Genomic DNA, 19,852 nt, shown 5'->3' with positions numbered 1-19,852 from the left:
TATTTTTTAGTAGAGACAGGGTTTCATCATGTTGGCCAGGATGATCTCGATCTCTTGACCTCGTGATCTGCCTGCCTCGGCCTCCCAAAGTGCTGGGATTACAGGCATGAGCCACCGTGCTCTGCCAAGTAGTAGTTTTCTACATTTATATTTAAGCTAATTAAGATTAAAATTAAATAGTCATTTCCTCGGTCACACTAGCCACATTTTGAGTTCTCAGAAGCCACATTTGGCCAGTGGCTACTACTGCATTGGACAGCATACTTCTACAACCTTGAAGTTTAAGCTCATTTTTAATCAAATTCCCCGTACCCAAGGACACAGTACTGTGTTAGCAAGTGACCACCTTGGTGCACAAAATCTACCGCTAAAAGACTGGAGACCTGCCCTGTAGTTGTTTCCCTGTATCCAGTTAGCTGTGTGACCTCAAGGGAGTCACTCTAATTCTCTGGGCCTCTATTTATTCATTTGTCAAAGAGGGAGTATCATCTCCTCCAGCTCTCAAATGCTGTATTATTTCTCTCTTCTAAAAGAGGAAGGAATGAGGACATTGGTAAAGCCCTGAGCCTGAAGGTAGACACACAAGCTCTCTTCAATAAAATCTGTAAAGAGTGGAACATGTTGCCACTCTCTAGCACCTGCTGACGCGCTGCGGCAATCTGGAGGCGCTCGGTGCTCTCTCCTTTTATCCAGTACTAAGGATCCAGCTAATTCTGTCTCCAGAATGCCCAGAATAAAGACAAAGGGAAGCATTGTCCGAGCTCTGAATTCCAGGAAATATTGGTAGTTTTTTCCTTTTTATACACTGCATTTTAAACAGGGAAAGGCCTACACAGAGACGGAAACCCCCGTATTACGTTTCTGCAATGGTTTTGTGCCCCTGGCTTCCTGGAGTGGGCTGCGTTCTTTCAGTATAAAAGAAAGGGCCTTTCTACTCTCTCAGACACCCATCTTGTTAGACTGTTTAGACTGTGTGATCATGGCTTACAGTCAGAAAGGGGCTTTTGGCTTACTGGATAGCATAAAATCTCTGTTCCACTTTAGCTGCCGAGCTGTGAAAGAATGACTAGGGGAGTCAAGTCAAAGTCAAAATACCTATGGAGGCCCAAGGACCAGCAATCCAGATAATAATTGGGTTTGGCCAGGGCTTGCCTGCCAAATGGAGGACTTAAGGTGTCAGTGGGGTTAAACTTTAGGGCTCTGTGGGAAGGTCCCAGTTCTCAAAAACAATTCCCTCACTCCTGTGACCTTTTACTATTAGAGGTTCATTTCTTTGGGGTCTATAAGTTAGGCAGAGTGGAAATAGCTTCTTTTACCCACAAATGAGAGGTTCTAGTCGTAGGCTTGTATTTGAGAAAAGAGGATAATAAGAAATTGAATGGGAGAAGATGTTAGGAGGAGGCAGGAGGACCCAAAGGGACACTAAAGGAAGATGCTAAAGATTGTCAGCCACTTTATATTACGCTAATACCATACCGAGCTTATAAGATCAGGAAATAAAGTTTGTTACCAGTTATGCTCTGCTTAAAGGAAAGGCAGGCTAAAAGGAAGCAGGAATGTGTGGTTTTGTTTCCTCATTTCTTCAGCCAGCGTGGGAATTGGAAGGAAGGTGATGACTTATTTACTCATTCATCTCTTCACCCATTAATTGTGGTAGAGAGCTTTCAAAGATGGGCGTCAATTCTCGCCCTCCCGTACATGCGTGCCATTCCTCTCAAGAGCTGGGGCTTATTTTCCCCTCTACTTGACTCTGCACTGGCTGGTGACTTGCTTTGACCCCTAGAATGTGATGGATGGGATGCTACACCGGTTCCAGGCCCAGCCTTGGGGAGGTTGCACCATGCTGTAAAGAAGCTTGGGCTACACTATTGGATGCTGAGAGGCCAGTGGAGAAGGGAGAGGCCATGTGCAGGAGCCTGAGGGGCCAGACTTATGAGCAAAGCCTCTGGGGCCTCCCCTCAGCCAGCCACTGTCTAAGTGCAGGTGAGTGAGTGACCCCCAGCCAACGCCATGTGAAACACAAAAACTGCCCAGCTTGTAGCACTCCAAATTCATGACCCACAGAATCATAAAGAATGTACATTCTTGTGGTTTTAAGCCACTACTTTGTGGAATGGTTTCTCATCCAGACATAAACAAATGAACATTTACTGTATGTTTTTGGCAGCTATATTTAAAGGGATTCCTTTTTATTCCAGTTTTCTAAACCAGATTTTTAATCATAAAAAATTGTTGACATTGGTTAAATGACTTTTTGCCTTTATTGAAATGATCATGTGATTACTTTTCTTCTTTAGTTCATTAATCTTTAATTTGTTCTGAAATTTTTTTTTTTTTTGAGTCAGAGTTTCGCTCTTGTTGCCCAGGCTGGAGTGCAATGGCGCGATCTCAGCTCACCGCAACCTCCACCTCCTGGGTTCAAGAGATTCTCCTGCCTCAGCCTACCAAATAGCTGGGATTACAGGCATGCACCACAATGCCCAGCTAATTTTGTATTTTTAGTAGAGACGGAGTTTCTCCATGTCGGTCAGGCTGGTCTCGAACTCCCGACCTCAGGTGATCCGCCCGCCTCGGCCTCCCAACGTGTTGAAATTACAGGCGTGAGCCAATGTGCCTGGCCTTGTTCTGCATTTTTTATAGTTTTTCAGTGGGAGTCCTTGCATATCTTTCATTAAATTTATTCCTAAATAATGTTTTTGATGCTTTTATAAATAGTATATATTAAAAATATTTTCTAATTGTCTATAACAGTGTAGTTGAATAAAAGTTATTTTTGTATATGATTTTGTATTCTGTGACTTAGCTAAATTCAGCTACTAGTTTTAGTCATTTTTAAAAAATCCTTAAGATTTTCTGTATACACAATTATATTGTCTACAAATACAGATGGTTTTACTTCTTTCTGTCCAGTCTTTTTAGGTTTTATTTATTTTTCTTACTTTTTTGAGCTTGCTATGACCTCTAGGGAAATGGTGAATAAAAGTGGTAAGAGCAGACATCCCTGCCTTGTTCCTGCTCTTAGGGGAAAGTATTCATTCTTTCATCATTACGTATGATGTTAGCTTTAGATGTTTCATAGGTACTCTTTATAAGGTTAAGAAAGTTGCCTTCTAGTCATAATTTACCAGAAGTTTTTATTATGAATGAGTGTCGAATTTGTCAAATACTTTTTCTTCATTCATGGTATGATCGTGTTTCCTCCTTTCCTCTGTGAATGGGATGCATTACAATGTAGTTCGCCACCCCCAAGATGGTCTCCTGTAATCCCCTCCTCCTGGTATTCATGCCTCTGTGTAATTCCCTTTCCTTGAGAATGACCTGAACTTACTGACCCATTTATAACAAATACAATGTGGCTGGGATGGTGGCATGTCACTCTTGAGATTTAAATTATAAAAAGACTGGCTTCCATTTTGTGGGATTTCCTTTACTCATTTGCTCTGAGGAGAGTCAGCTGCCATGTCGTGAGCTGCACTGTGGAGAGGTCCACATGGCATGGAAGTGAGGGAGGCCTTTGGCCAGTAGCCAGAGAAGAACTGAGGGCTTCAGTCCAATAGCCACAAGGAACTGGATCTTGCCAACAGCAAGATGCAGTGATCTTGGAAGCAGACCCTCCCACAGTGAAGTCTTCAGACGAGACCACCACCCCAGCTTACACTTGGCAGCCTCATGACAGACCCTGTGCGGCAGAACCCAGTTAAATATCACTTGGATTTCTTGCCCACAGAAACAGTGAGATAATAAATGTTTATTGCTTTAGGATGCCAAATTTTGAAGATGATTTCTTTATATGGCAATAGATAACTAACAAGTATATTGGTTACCTTTTTCATGTGAAATAAATCTTGAACTTGGCCATGATATGTTATCCTTTTACACATTGTTAGATTTGATTTACCAATTTTTTAAAATAATCTTTAAAAAAAAAAAATGGGAACCGCTCACACTGTGTCCCCTCCCTCTCACTCTCCCAGAACAATCATCAATGGCAAATGACAGTTGCAGTGAAACAACACCAAGAGCTGGCTTCATGGTCAAGAGAGAATGCTGCGCCTCCTCCTCGTGGTTTCCAGCACATCTAAAGAAACTTCTCTAGTAACAAACTATGGAATAATCCCCAAAAGTATACAATTTGGGGGGGGGGCGGAGTTTCGCTCTTTTTACGCAGGCTGGAGAGAAGTGGCGCTATCTTGGCTCACTGCAACCTCCGCCTCCTGGGTTCAAGTGATTCTCCTGCCTCAGCCTCTGGAGTAGCTGGGATTACAGGCACCTGCCACCATGCCCAGCTAATTTTTTGTATTTCTAGTAGAGAGGGGGTTTCACCATGTTGGCCAAGCTGGTCTTGAACTTCTGACCTCAGGTGATCCACCCACCTTGGCCTCCTGAAGTGCTGGGATTATAAGCGTGAGCCACTGCACCCAGCTGATATACCAATTTTTTTAAAAGGATTTTGTGTCTAGGTTCATGAGGGCTATCAGTCTGCATTTTTTTTTAATGTCTGTGTCAGGTCTTGATGTTGGGGATATACTAGCCTCATAAAATGAAATCCCTCCTCCTCTATTTTTTGAAAGAGTTTATGTAAGATTCACATTATTGCTTCCCTACTTTTTTTCTTTTTTTTGAGACAGGGTCTTGCTCTGTCACACAGATTGGAGTGCAGTGACATGTTCGTGGCTCACTGCAGCCTCAGCCTCCTGGGCTTAAGCAGTCCTCCAGCCTCAACCTTTCAAGTACCTAGAACTGCAGACACATACCACTACACCCCGCTAATTAAAAAAATAATAATAATAATAAAATAAAACAACAAAAAAACATTTTTTGTAAAGACGAGGTCTTGTTATGTTTAGCCCAGGCTGGTTTCACAATGCTGGCCTCAAGTGATCCTCTTGCCTCAGCCTTCCAAAGTGCTGGGATTACAGGCATGAATCACTATGCTGGCCCTCTTTAAATTTTTGATAGAATTCACCAGTGAGCCTGGAGTTTTCTTTGTGGTAGCTTTTTAAAAATTCATACATTAAATCCTTTTATAGATACAAGGCTATTTAGATTTCAGTTTTTTCTTAGGTCACTTTTTTTTTCCTTCTATAGCTTTAAAGACCAAAAGAAAAAAATATATATGGGCTGATTATCAATTGTAAGGCCATCATGGCATAACAGGAGTGCCCAAAGCTGCTGAGCATACTAGGACTGTGCACCTTAAAAGGAGTGTGTTACGTAGAAATGGATTTGCAGAAAAAAGTTCAAGGAACCAAGATGGTGGGGAAAGACAGCATGGATGAGAGAGTGGTGTTGGAGCAGAAGGGTGAAACAGATTTAGGAGTTTTAGGGTCCTTGAGAATAGAGAACAGGAAACTTTAATGAGTTGTTATGGCCTAAGTTGGACTCCCTTAAATTTTTGAAAGAAACACGAATTAAGATTAAAATTCTTGTCTGCACTATGCTTCTTTAAGAATGATATCCCTTTGGTGAGGCCAGGTGCGTTGGCTCATGCCTGTAATCCCAGCATTTTGGGAGGCCGAGGCGGGTGGATCACGAGGTCAGGAGTTCGAGACCAGCCTGACCAACATGATGAAACCCCATCTCTAGTAAAAGTACAAAAATTAGCCGGGCGTCGTGATGCGCGCCTGTAATCCTAGCTACTCAGGAAGCTGAGGCAGGAGAATCGCTTGAACCAGGGAGGCGGAGGTTGCAATGAGCAGAGATCACGCTACTGCACTCCAGCCTGGGCAACAGAGTGAGACTCCGTCTCAAAAAAAAAAAAAAAAAAAAAAAAGATATCCCTTTGGGATACCACTATGAATGCCAGGGACACAGGGGAGGAAAGATGGCAGTTTTGTAAACATTGCCATTCCATTGCTCGATTGAAATCCACCTGAACTTCAATAAAATAACTTATATACCTTGTTCCTATTGCTGTGTAACAAATTACCCCAAAACATAATGGAACATAACAAGCATTCCTTATTAGGCTCATGGATTCGTTAGGTCGGGAATTTGAACAGGACACAGTGAGCACAAGGAACCTCAGCTCCACACTGTCTTAGAGGCTCAGCTGGAAGACTCAAAGGCTGGGAGTGACCTGACCCTGAAAGCTGACATCTGAAAGCCTGTTAACTCATGAGTGTGGTGGTTGATGCTATTGGCTGAGACCTTAGCTGGAGCTATTGGCCAGAACACCTACACGTGGCCTGATCTTCTTCATAATATCTTGGCTGGGACCAAGCATCCCATGAGAGAAGGCCAGGTGGAGGCCTTTTCTAACCCAGCCTCAGTGGTCAGAAAGTGTCACTTTCAGCCCCTTCTCTTCATCAAGGCCAACTGAAAGCCCATCCCAAGTTTAAGGTGAGAGGAAAGAAAGAGACTCTACACTTGATGGGGGAGTGGCAAGGTTCCGGAAGAGCATATGGGCCTGAAAATATTGCTGCAGCCATTTTTGGAAAATATAGTCTGCCACATACCTCCATGGTTGTCCCCTACAATGTCTGCTCTTGGAAATACTAGTGCAGCAACTGTCTCTCCCTAGTCACCTCGTGAGATGCTGACAGAGCTAGATTGGAGGGGCAAAGTTCTCCTTATACCCTGCAGATTGACCATGAATTGTCACAGCAGTGGAGGGACCCATGTGCCTTAACACGTGCCATGGGAGGGTATGAATGAGGGACCAGCTATTAGGGATGATACTTAAATAGAATGCTATGTTGCCTCTGAGATAATCAAAAGGCTTAGAAAGCTTCCATCCCAGCTTTGGTACTCCATGGCCTTTTGGTGCCCTATCTCTTCTACTTCTGTACACTGTCCATGCTCTTTTTGTTATTGTCCTTAGAACTCTGAGTTTTGTTTTGTTTTGTTTTCCTTTTAGTTCCTGCAAGCAGAATGTGAGTTTTTTTGTTTTTTTTTTCTCTGACCCAGGGTATACACAGAGCAGGCACTTGGTAAATGCTTTGGGATGATAATGAAGAGGAGGGAAAGGGGTGGGCAGTTTTTCAGAGAGGAAGTGTAAGAAACTCTGCAGAAGCAGGGGATGCATTGCATCAGGAATCTCAAGCAAGAAGGGCTGTGGGGATTGGGTTCTCCTCCAGCGGTGACCTTGTTTGCTGCAAGTCGCCTTGTTGTCCCTCGGTGAGGGGCAGCCCTATTAGACTTAGAACCAAAGTTCATTTCTACAAGCTGATGTTATTAATGTTAAAACATCCTCAGGAACCCAGAAAGCCCTCAAAACAGGATTGCGGAAGTTTTTCATTCCAGAGCTAGCTCACTGGGGACATTAAATTAGGAGTCAAAAAGCAAAAATGAGTGAGGCATCCTGTCTTAACAGCTAGAATGTTCTGGGCAAGTTGTCTTCTTAAGTCAGAGGAGCTTTAACTAAGAGAGGAGGTTTCTGTGTGTTGCCCCATGGCTCTGGAAAATTGGAGAGAAGTTCCAAGTTTTTCCATGTTCTTGGCTTCTGTACAGACACTTCAGGGCTATTGGCACAGCCTAGGAACTCTGCTTTTCTGAGAACTCCCTTCTTTTCACGTCCACAGGGGTGGCAGCCATGTTTGTGTTGGGAGTAAGGTATATCTCCAACAGCAACAGCTGATTGCACCAGGAGCTGCAGAATTCATCTTTTCTCTCAGTGAGGAATTTCAGTGTGGGTCTGAGAAACTAGTTAGTTTCTTCTGGTTTTTGAGTCAAGGACGAGTAAGTTGAATGTCTGGGGGCCTGGCCTGTCACAGCACACAGCTCTGGGGGTAAGCACCTTTCCCCCAAGACAATCTCTAATGGCTTTTGTGAATCAGGAATTGGGAGAACGGCTTGGTCAGATGGTTATGGCTCAACGTCTCTAATGAAGTTGCAGTCAAGCAGTCAGCTGGGGCTGAGGACATCTGAAGGCTGTGATCATAGGAGCCAACTGGTACTGGGTATTGGTGGGAGGTCTCAGTTCCTTTTCACATATGCCTCTCTGCAGGATTGCTTGGGTGACCCCATCACATGGAGTTCAGCTTTCCCCAGAGTGAGGGGTCTGTGAGACCAAGGTAGGTTCTATGACCTAGCCTCAAAAATCACACCCTTCTGCTTCCACCACAAATTCTAGCAATTCCATGGGACTAGCCCTGGTTCAGAATTGAAGGGGACTACACAAGGTTGAATACTGGGAGGTGAGGCTCACTGGAGCCCCTTGTGGGAGGCTGGCTGTCATAACTCCTTATGTTTGCACAGCATTCCACGGTTTATAAGGATTTCTCATATGCATTATCTCCCTAGGTATTCAGAACAGCCCTCAAACCTGGCCTCTGCTTAGCTTTCTCCAGTCCTCCTTTCTCTCTACCCGCTATGTCTCCCAGGCCCAGTCTTCTGTAAGTCCTTTAGCTTTTCCTTAACACACTCTGCATTTTCTCTTACTGAAGCCCTCCCTCCATGCATGCTTTCTCCAGTCTAGAATGCTCTTCTCACATCTCTTTGCCTAACTAATTCTCAGATGCCACCTTCTCTGGAAGTCCTCCCCGGCCCTCCATGCCTGGCTTTGTGCCTGATATGGTTTGATGTCTGTTCTTTCCAAATCTCATGTTGAAATGTAATTCCCAGTGTTGGAGGTGGGGCCTGGCAGCACCAAAAGGCCATGCAGGTGTTTGAGTCGTGAGGATGGATCCCTCACAAATGGCTCAGTGCCCTTCCCACAGTAATGAGTTCGTATGAGATCTAGGTGTTGAAAAAGGAGCCTGGCACCTCCCACTCTGTCTTGCTCCCTCTCTCACCATGTGATGATGTGCTGCTCCTGCTTCACCTTCTGCCATGGGCAGAAGCTCCCTGAGGCCTCATCAGAAGCCGAGTAGATGCCAGTGCCATGCTTCCTGTACAGCCTGCAGAAACATGAGCCAATGAAGCCTCTTTTCTTTATAAACTACCCAGCCTCAGGTATTCCCTTACAGTGACGCAAAATGGACTGACACAGTGCCCTTCCTCTAGGCTCCCATAGCTCCTCATATTCCCCATCATAACACTCCTCATGTGGTACTATCTTCCTGATTCTAATGTCTGACTCCCTACCCAGAGTGCCCACTCCATGAAACCAGAGATGGTGTCTGTGCTGGTTGAATGCCATCCCCACCTGGCACAGGGCTCAATATGTTTATTTGTTGAATGCATGAATGGACAAGGCGAGCATCATTATCCCCATTTTACAGAGGTGAAAACAGGGTGGAGGAGAGTAAGAGTTGGCCTGATCATGGTCAGTTTATGACACAGCTGAACCTAAGCCCAGGTCACACCACCACCCAACACCCTTGTGCATCCTGGAAATGGGTCGCCAAGCAAATTTACGGCACTGTTCCCCGCCCCTACCCCTCATGGCTTTGGTCCTTGGTACTCTGATAGTTGTGTCCACTGTCTTTCCAGCCTGGACATGCCAGGCTGCTGGATGCATGGTAGGAAAAGCCCTGGTTATTAATTGATTCTATTCATTTCCCTGTGAAGCACATAGTGGGAGAATGTGCCATTAACGCATCTCAGTGAGACAAGCCAGAGATGCAAGCTCTATTCCCATCATTAAGGATCGTCTACAACTAAAATAGTGATCTTAATTAAGAAATAATGCATGGGGAGAGTGCTGGGGAAAGAGGCGGTGAACTTGGCGACGATGGGCTTTTGTGAGAAGAGAAGATGGCACTTTCGTCTGCTCAGGTTGCAGACATTTTTCTTCCCCCGCTGAAAATCGTGACAAATAGTTTATGTTTTTATTTTTCATTAGGGAAAAAGTACCAGCTACATACTTAGGGAAAAAACCCAAGCCCAACGACCAGACTACTGATCACCATGTTGCTTTAGCAGCTGCTATTAAAGGGGGCCGAATCAATGCCTTTGAACCCACAGACTTCCCAGAGTGGCCACTTCCAAAAGCCTGGCTCTGGCAGGAGAGCCAGGAGGTGAGGCAGGGCTGGACAAGCCAGAGCTGGGACTGTGAGGTGGTCACCAAGTGGCAGGCACAGCCGCTCTGAAGGGCAGGGCCACCAGGAGCTTGTGGCAGGATGGAAGCAGAATTCAAGACAGTGGCCTTTCAAGGCAAAGTGAGGGAGAGCTCCAGCAGCAGGGAGCTCACAGGGCCAGAGGCACAGGAAGAGAAGGTACCCAGTTACCAGAGGCGAGAGATCCAGGCAGTCAGGCATGGCAGTCTATCAGTTCAGCAGCAACAAAACGACAATGAAATAAACTTGATATGGAAGCCAGATCCCACTCCACGGAGGAGCTTCCCGTACACTTCCTTTTAAGGATAAAACTATTTTAATAATCAATAACACATAGGAACACTTAACAAAAGAAGCTATACAAGTAGCCACTAAACATATGAAACAGGCCTCAACATTTTTAGTCACCAGGGAAATGAAAATTAAAGCTGTCATGAAATACCATTCATGCCACCAGCATGGCTGCAATTGCAGTGACACCCACATGGTGAACATGTGGGGCAACTGCTGGTGGAAATGCCAAACAGTAAATTCACTTTGGGAAACTGTTTCCTGAAGGTTTCTTACAAAACTAAACATATATACATCTGCCTTACAATCCAGTAATTTCATTCTTAGATGTTCACTCAAGAGAAATGAAAACACATGCCCCCAAAATGATTTGTATCTCCATGTTCAAAGGCAACTTTAGTCATAATAGCCCCAAACTGAAAATAACCCAAATGTTTATCAACAGGAGAAAGGATAAATACATTTTCCATAGAATGAAATGCATTCAGCAACTTACGAGAGAGAACTAACAATATAAGCAATCAGATGAATGAATCGCACAGGCATTATGCTGAATGAAAGAAGCCAGATACAAGAGTCCACATTCATTTCTACGCAATCCAAGAACGGTCAAAACTTACAGTGACAGGAATTAGAATGTGGCTGGGCCCATTAACGAAGAGGGATATAAGGGAACTTTTCCGGCTGATGAAAATGTTCTATATCTTGTTTCAGGTGGTAGTTCCAGGGGTGTAGACATTTGTCAAAATCCATCAAGCTGAATACCTATCATTGCACTTTGCTGTGTGCTAATTATACCTCAATTTTAAAAAATAATAGGCACATTGGGAGGCCGACGTGGGCAGATCACTAGGTTAGGAGATTGAGACTATCCTGTCTCTACTAAAAATACAAAAAATTAGCCAGACATGGTGGCGGGCACCTGTAGTCCCAGCTACTTGGGAGGCTGAGGCAGGAGAATGGCATGAACCTGGGAGGCGGAGCTTGCAGTGAGCCGAGATCACGCCACTGCACTCCAGCCTGGGCGACAGAGTGAGATTTTGTCTGAAAAATAATAATAATAATAGGCCTAGGTAAACTGGAGTCTCTAGGTCTGGAATGACAAATACAAAATTCATATACTATTAACTGCCCTGGCAGACATTATTAATTGATTTCAGTGTTCTGTGCCTCTGAGCTTCAATGGGGCTTCAAATACATTACAATATAGCTGTCTAAGCAACCACATACCAATCCATCGATCTGTTAGGCGTCCAAACCAATGCAACTTATTACTGCTAGTTTGACCCTCAACCTGTTTCTCTAGTTTAGTAAGGGCTGGGGAAATTCAAATTAGCTATAAAAATAATAATCCTATTACAGAAAAGTTTTTAAATAACTCAAAATCCCATTCCCTTAGTACCACCACTAAACTGTTCTGTGTATTCCCTTCTACTAAGTTGTCCTAGGCACAGCTTAACATACAAGGGTAGGGGAGGAGGGAGCCCCAGAGGGGGCCTCAGGAGAAAGGCGGCTGTGCTGGCCTATTGCTGCCAGCCAGAGCATCCACAGCAGTGAGGCCAGACCCTACCTTGCCACCTCCAGCAGGCCCTCCGCAGCCTCTGGAGGGTTTGAAAGGACTGTATTCCAGAGGTCAGCTGGTTTGCCATTGAAATACATTCTAGAAGTGGCTGATTCACTCCAGTGATTCTGGTGGGCCACTGCACAGCTCAAGGTCAACCCAACAATCAGAGGCTTCCATGGTCGAGGTGGGTGATGGGAATGTCCTACCCTCAGCATCTTCCAGGGCCCCCTCTGCCCTGTCTTAGGGGCAGAACTCTGCGATGCTAACAAGTATCATTTAATTATTGAAGCTGATTGAGGCCTGCATTTTTTTCTTTTCCTTTTTTTTTTTTTTTTTTTTAAGGAAAGTCTGAGGATTGCTCTTGGGCACTCCTGTGGCCTGCTCCCTGGAAAAGACAGCACTGTGAGTAGTGAAGTGGCTTGCTCTGAGCCCCTCTTTTACCATATATGAAGTGGGGTACTAGTGCCCACTTCATATGACTCACATGAGGAGTAATGAGTCAGCCTATGCCAAGTACTTACCAGTAACTAGTGGTTTTCTTGTTCTCCTGCCCAAATGAAAGGGCCCTAGAGCTGCCCAAGAAGACACATAGGCTTTTTATTTTCAGCAAAGCCTCAACTTTTCCATCAGCATGGTTTCTGATTATAGCTTCTAAACCACCTTTCTAGTTAGCAGTAGAGGACACCTGTCCGCTAGACACTTACAGTGAAGCAATTTTCAGTGTGGTGGACTCTTTCAGGGGTATCTGCTCACCCTTCTTCATTCTCCAAGACCTGAAGCCACCTCTGCACCGATAGGATGGGCCCTATGGTCTCAGGTGTCTGCTCTGACCCCGCTCCTCTGGCCAGAGCTGGTGGGCACACAGCCTGACATGGCCTGAGTTGGATCCTTAAATCTTACCTTTCAGAAATCTAGATTGTCATTGAGAAACAAGGTAGGTCACTCTTGGTCACATGACAAGGACAAAGGGAGTTAGGGGTGACCCCCTTTGGCCCCATGCATGGGCATATACAGATAGGAAGTGGGCAGAGAGAACAGCAAAGACCTGCAGAGAGACGCAGAGCCCAGGGACCCTGTGATATCCAAAAAGGGCATCTGAGAGACGCAAAAGAGGACATGCTGTATGGTTTCATTTTTACAATGATCTAGAAAAGACAAAACAAATCTAAGTTGGTAGAAATCAGAACAATGGCTTCCTGGGGCAGGGTGTGAGGGGAGTTGGACAGCAAGGGGCCTGAGTGAACTCTGAGGGGGTGTAGTGATTACATGGGTGTAGGCATTTGTCAAAACTCACCCTTCTATACACTTAAAATATGTGCATTTGGGCCGGGCACGGTAGCTCATACCTGTAATCCCAGCACTTTGGGAGGCCAAGGCGGATGGATTGCTTGAGGTCAGGAGTTCGAGACCAGCCTGACCAGAATGGTGAACTCCTGTCTGTACTAAAAATACAAAAATTAGCCAGGCGTGGTGGCACATGCCTGTAATCCCAGCTACTCAAGAGGCTGAGGCAGGAGAGTTGCTTGAACCCTGGAGGTGGAGATTGCAGTGAGCCGAGATCATGCCATTGCACTCCAGCCTGGGTGACACAGCAAGACTCCATCTCAAAAAAAAAAAAAAAGAAAGAAAAGAAAAAGTGCATTTGATTGTATGTAAATTATACCTCAATAAAGTCAACTTAAAAAAATAAAAAGAGGAAAGAGTGGCAGTCCTTCACGGCCTCTGTCTTTCCCGCCAGCAGCTGGGGAGAATGGTGTCTGGTTTTCTTCTACAGTCTGAGCATTTTGTGGGACCCTTGGATTCTTTTAGCAACTTTCCTCTACCTTCTGCCTAAGCCCATCTGAGTGGGTTTTTGCCACTTATAGCCCAAAATTTTTGAACAAGATAGTTTTGTGACAACTGACCCTGGAAAGGAACAGTGTCAGGGGTATGGTAACGTGTCATTCCATGGGTTTGTGTAAGCCTCTCAAAAAGGGGACTTGCTCCTCTCCACTAACCCAAGCTTAAGTGTCTCCTTCCAAAGCTTTTCCCAGTCATACAGGATAAAGTGACATATGTGTATATGGTAGACATCAGTTGAGTTAATCCATCCAGAATCGATTCTACCTTCCCCTGGAAACAATAACCCAATTTCTTTGGGGACAACCACCCATCCAGCTCACATTTTTGCTCAGTCTGTGAGACTCAACTGAGGGAGACCGACCCCACCTCCTGGGACAAGGGTTGGGATATGGCCCAGGCCTGGTCCCAAGAGCATCCCCCTCCCCCAGCCCATATGCAAGCTGGGCCACCCTCTCCATCCCAGAACTGTTGGGGTACTCTGGGGCCAAGGTGCTGTCTTCCTGAGCCTAGAGCTCTTTGAGCCCCTAGATCGAGTTATAGTTAAAGCTCCAGATCTTCCCCCCAGACTTTATAATTGTAGGAACCAATTCATTTCCTTTTCTTGTTTAAAAGCTGAGTCTCTGCCACTTGTAAGAAAAAATGATCTGAGTCGGATGATATACATATTCATAGAGATTTAAAAAACCACAATTGGCATCATAACATCCATACTGGTCATCAACTTAGTTTTTAAAATGTCTTCACTTACATAACATCATGGATCTCTTTCCATTTCTGTACAGACTACCTTCCCTTTCTCAATGCTGCACAGTATCCACGGAGACTACCTTCCCTTTCTCAATGCTGCACAGTATCCACAGCGTAGGTAAACTACAATTTACTTAACAGGTCCCACTGCATGAGGATGTCCTCTAAATTGATTTTACACAATTTGCTAAGTTTTTATTGTTGTGATTATTAAAGAAACATATACACTTGATCGAGACAAAGTTGAACCACTAGAAAGGCCTAAAATGAAAACTCATCTGCCACCACTCCGCTCCTGTGCCCAGTTTCATTCCCCGGGTATCACCACGTCTAAGAGTTCCCAATTTTCCACTCCTCTTTTGGTTACCCGCTGCAGTCATCTGTTGTGTGTTTTTTTTTTTTTTTTTCCATTCTTCATCAGCCTTAGAATCCTATTTGATTTTTTTCTTTCTCTAGAGAATAATGAGCTTGTTGATGTAAAATTCCCATTACCAAGAAATAATCATTGTTAATAGTGATAATCTAAGCCAAGGATATAAAGATTCATCTTAAAGTTTTCCCTCAAGGATATCACAGTGTAGGAAGGGAAAAAGTTGATAAATAAGTGAAGGAAAGTATTCTAAAAGTTCATAGAAAGTTCAGTGGATTGGGAGGGTGAGGTGGGTAGATTGCTCAAACTCAGGAGTTCAAGACCCAGCCTGGGCAACACACACAGAAAAACCCTGTCTCCACAAAAAATACAAAAATTATGATCGGGCGTGGTGGCGTGTGCCCATAGTCCCAGCTACTCAAGAGGCTGAGGTTGGAGGATCACCTGAGCCCAGGAGGTGGAGGCTGCAGTGAGGTGAGGTCGCGCCATTGCACTCCAGCCTGGGCGACAAAGTGGGGCCCTGTTTCAAAAAACAAACGAAAAATCCCAAAAATTCAGTGCAGGTTCAAGGGAAAGAGGCATCAGTTCTAGGTGAGGATCCAGAGAGGGATTCACAGAAAAAGTGATTCCTAGGAGAAGAGTAGGGATTTTCCAGGTGGGCAAGGAAGTGAAGGGCAGGCTGCTCCAAAGCAGAAGGAAGGAAGTAATGATTCAGGGAGGGTCTGGTGGAGTGGGAAAAATCACTTTCACCTGTAGCTTATTCTTCTTGGATCCTAGATTTTCATTCTAGGATATTTTACTTCTTCCTGGAGTACATCCCTTAGATGTTTCTTTAGTGAGGATTTGTCAGTGGCAAACTCTCTTACTGTTTACATTACTGAAGATGTCTCTATTTTACTCATTCTAGGAACATGGTTTTGCTAGGCTTATAAATCTAGTTGACAATTATTTCTATCACCACTTTGAAGACATTATTCCACTGCCTTCTGCCTTCCATGTTTGATGTTGAGAAGTCAAATTTGACCTATCTTGGCTCCTTTGTGAGTAATCTGTCTTTTTTTTTTCTTCAGGTTTCTTTTAAGATCGTCTCTTTGTCTTTGACATTCTGTAGTTTCACTACGATGTGTCTGAGTATGCCCACCTTATGACTTATCCTGTCTGGGAGTTTCAAAAACTTTCTAAATATGGGGATTTATGTCTTTACTCAATTCTCCAAAACCCTCAGCTATTATATCTTTGAAAATTACCTCTTATCGCACTCTCTATTATCTACTTTTGGAGCCCTGATTAGATCTATATTGGACCTTTTCGCTCCATCCTTTAATTTTCTTAACCAGACTTTTCCGTGTCTTTTTGTCTTTGAGCTGCATTCTGTGTATTTTCTATGGATCTATGTTTGAAATTACAGATTCTCTCTGCAGTTGTGTCTATTTTCTTTTCAACTCTTCTACAGATATTTTAATTTCTACTACATTCTCTGTTTCCAGAAGCTTTGTTTGGTTCTTTTTAATATGTCTGCTTATTTTTATAAGCTCCTGCTTCTTACTTACTTTCAAATTATCTCTGTTATTTACTTAATCGTATTAAAATCATAGTTTATATTTAATAATTCTAATTTTTTTCTTTTGGCTCTTACTCAGGATGGCTTGCTTACTTGGGCCTTTTCTGATTTTACGTTATGAGCTCATTTATGATGGGACTTTTCCAGTGGGAATTTTATGAGGGCTGTGTTGTGGGTACACGATTGCCTCCGTCAGGAGCTTTGGGCACTGTGGACCTAGGTCCTTCTAAATTCTTATCTTGGGATATTTTGGTATATTTCAGTGTACATTCAGACGTCACACCTAGAGGAGGGTTGGCCACTTGCCTTCAAATCTCAGGAGAAGTTTTCATTTTTCCTCGTCTTCCAGAACTGATTCTGAGTCACTGTTTCTGGAAGTTAGCCTCTGCTAGGTAGGATACCTTTAACTTCACCCTTTTCCTCAAAGTGTAACCCCCTCTGAGGCCTGGGTTTGCGCAAAATTTTGTGGCTCTGGATCTATTACTGCTCAGGTCTAAGGCTTGGTTTACTGTTCATTCCTACCTCTTCCCCTTGCTATCTGCTTCCCTATGAAGAAATCCTAGGCTACTTTTCCCTAAAGATAATCTCAAGCTGTGAAGTGCTTTTTGGCTTGGTCTTTATTTACCTTCAAAGGCTCAGGTTCCTCCTGCTTTTCTGAATCACAGGTGATTCTCTTACTTTGCTTTGTTGCAGACCATTTCATTGCTATGAAGATTTTGCATATACCTATATCTATATCTATGTATCTATATATCTCCTCCATATCCTCAGGGGATTGGTTATATATGTACATATACACATGCATATAGGTATATGTATAACCAATGCACACAGTTGTTCCTTGGTATCCATGGGGGATTGACCAGGACTCATCGCAGACACCAAAATCCGAGGATGCTGAAGTCCCTTCTATAAAATGGGGTAGTATTTGCATATAACCTACACACATCCTCCCATATACTTTTAAAAATATATACCTACTTTACAGAGGAGTCTCATATACTTTGTCATCTCTAGATTATTTATAATACCTAATACAACGTGAATGCTATATAAATAGTTGTTATACTGTATTGTCTTCTTGAATTTGTATTATTCTTGTTGTATTGGGGTATTTTTTCCCAAATATTTTCAATCTGCAGTTGGTTGAATCCAAGGATGTGGAACCCAGGAATACGGAGAGCCAACTGTATATGCACCTGTGTGTTTAGCACATTAGAATATTTTTCATCTAGAAGGTTTTAGGATGTTCAAAGTGTTGACTTCTTCGGGCATTCCAATTTTCTTTGCATTGGCTTATCTTTGTACATATTTATGATATTCTCTCTAATTGCATTAATATCTTCATATTTATTTTTTGCATACCATGATTGTTATAAGTTTTTCCTTTATGATGGCAAATTGATTTTGAGCCTTCTGTTTCCTGTTTCTTACTGTTTATAATATTTTTATTAATTCTTTAGTGGTATTGTTTTGGTCTTCAATTTGTTTTCTTAGTTCTGAAAGATCTATTTTAATTTCAGTCTATTAACTTATTAACTCACCCTTCAGTTCTTCTTTTTTTAAAAAAAAAACCATTAGGCAATTTTTATTTATTTATTCATTTTTGAGACAGACTCTCACTCTGTCGCCCAGGCTGGAGTGCGGTTGTGCAATCCTGGCTCACTGTAACCTTCACCTTCCTGGTTCAAGCGATTGTCCTGCCTCAGCCTCCTAAGTAGCTGGGATTACAGGTGCATGCCACCATGCTCAGCTAATTTTTGTATTTTTAGTAGAGATGGGGTTTCACCATGCTGATCGGGCTGGTCTCGAACTCTTGACCTCATGATCTGCCCGCCTCGGCCCCCCAAAGCGCTGGGATTACAGGCATGAGCCACCACACCCAGCCTCAGTTCTTCTTTTATTGAATTCATGGTCTCATTAGAAATAGCACTCATGAGGAATCTTTTCTGTTTTTAGAGTTGTGTTTTCTTTTAGAATATGATCTTCAACTATCCTTTACATGTTTTGTTCTTGTCTTTCCTTTTGTTTATTGTAAAGTGTTTTCATTGTTACCATGCTGTTCCTGTTAACTTGGTCATGTTGAATGTGGACAGCTATAACCACACAGTCTATATTCCACGAGGAATTTCCCTACAAGTACTTTTTGTTCTGTCTACTTCTCTGTAACCTGAGAGCCTGGAGCAGGGATGATTATTCTTCTGATTCACTGTGGAGTCCTGAAGCCCTTGCTTTTGACCTGAGAAATTATCTCCCCAGTTTTACCTTATCTTCTCAGTGGCTGCTCCCACCACTCTTACTCTCTCCCCCACTCCCCACCCCCAATAGAAAGAGGAAAAGAAAATGTCTCTTCTCTCCAGAAAGGTGGGGTGGGCTATGAGTAGAATTGTCATGATTCTGCTGACTCACCAGAGCCACGTGTAGGAGGTATGTACACTGCACTCCATCTTCTGAGTTATTTTTTTCCTCTGTCATCACTTCTTAAATTCTTATGCCACTAGATTATGCTCTTGTCTGACTCTTACTGGTACATTTTTTTCATTTATTATTATTATTTTTTTACTATTTTTGACATTTCATAGGAGTTGAGGGAGAAAGCTACTGCAGGCCTATTTCACTTTGCCAACTCAACTGCAACTCATGTGTTTTCTATCTTCCAGAATTCTCTGGAACATTCTGCCCAATACAGGCTACCATTCTTGTTTCCCAGCACCTTTATAGTTTTATTCCTTAAACACAAACCAACTCCACAGGCACGCACATGTCTTCTGACTTTTCCATGAAATGTTGAGGGAGCCTGGCACGGTGGCTTACACCTGTAATCCCAACACTTTGTGAGGCTGAGGTGGGTAGATCTCCTGAGGTCAAGAGTTAGAGACCAGCCTGGCCAATATGGCGAAACCCTGTCTCTACTACAAATACAAAAAAATTAGCCAGGCGTGGTGGCGGGTGCCTGTAATCCTAGCTACTCGGGAGGCTGAGGTAGGAGAATTGCTAGAACCCTGGGGGTGGAGGTTGCAGTGAGCTGAGAGCGCACCACTGCACTCCAGCCTGGGTGACAGAGTGAGACTCCATCTCAATAAATAAATAAATAAATAAATAAATAGAAAAAAATGTTGAGGTAAAGGAGCTAAGGAGGGGACCATGTCTTGGCCTTCAGCTTGAACCCAAAGCCGCTTTGGCTTTTCTTGAGAATTGAAATGTTAAAGGATCATGGAAGAAACATCTTGGCACTATCGTAGAAGACACTGTCTACCCACTTATTCAATGTCCTGATACAGATACTTTTGGACAAATTCTTCTCCAAATAAACCAGCACACAGTACAGATTCCTCTCAGGGATAAGAGAATTTGCCTACTGATATCCTGCAGTCCTTCCTTATATTAGTCAAGTGGGCACTAATGTAATCTGCTTCCTTCTTTTCTTTGGCTGCCAAGAAATTAAGATTTGTGTTTTATTTCTCAAAAGCAGCTCACTGCATTCTAGGATTTTGGTTTCATTCATTCCTCACTCTGTTGCTAGAATTCTATCTCTT

The 19,852-nt window shown here is 43.4% G+C and overlaps 1 pseudogene; it reads right to left on the bottom strand.

Annotated features, from left to right (window-relative positions):
• Window positions 1-3,936: 3,936 nt before the first annotated feature.
• LOC115835025 lies at window positions 3,937-4,133 on the bottom strand (annotated as a pseudogene).
• Window positions 4,134-19,852: the final 15,719 nt, after the last annotated feature.

The sequence above is a fragment of the Nomascus leucogenys genome, chromosome 4, assembly GCF_006542625.1.
Source record: "Nomascus leucogenys isolate Asia chromosome 4, Asia_NLE_v1, whole genome shotgun sequence".
Taxonomy (NCBI): Eukaryota; Metazoa; Chordata; class Mammalia; order Primates; family Hylobatidae; genus Nomascus; species Nomascus leucogenys.
Note: the sequence above shows the minus strand (reverse complement) of the source record. Positions and strands in the feature narration are given on the sequence as shown.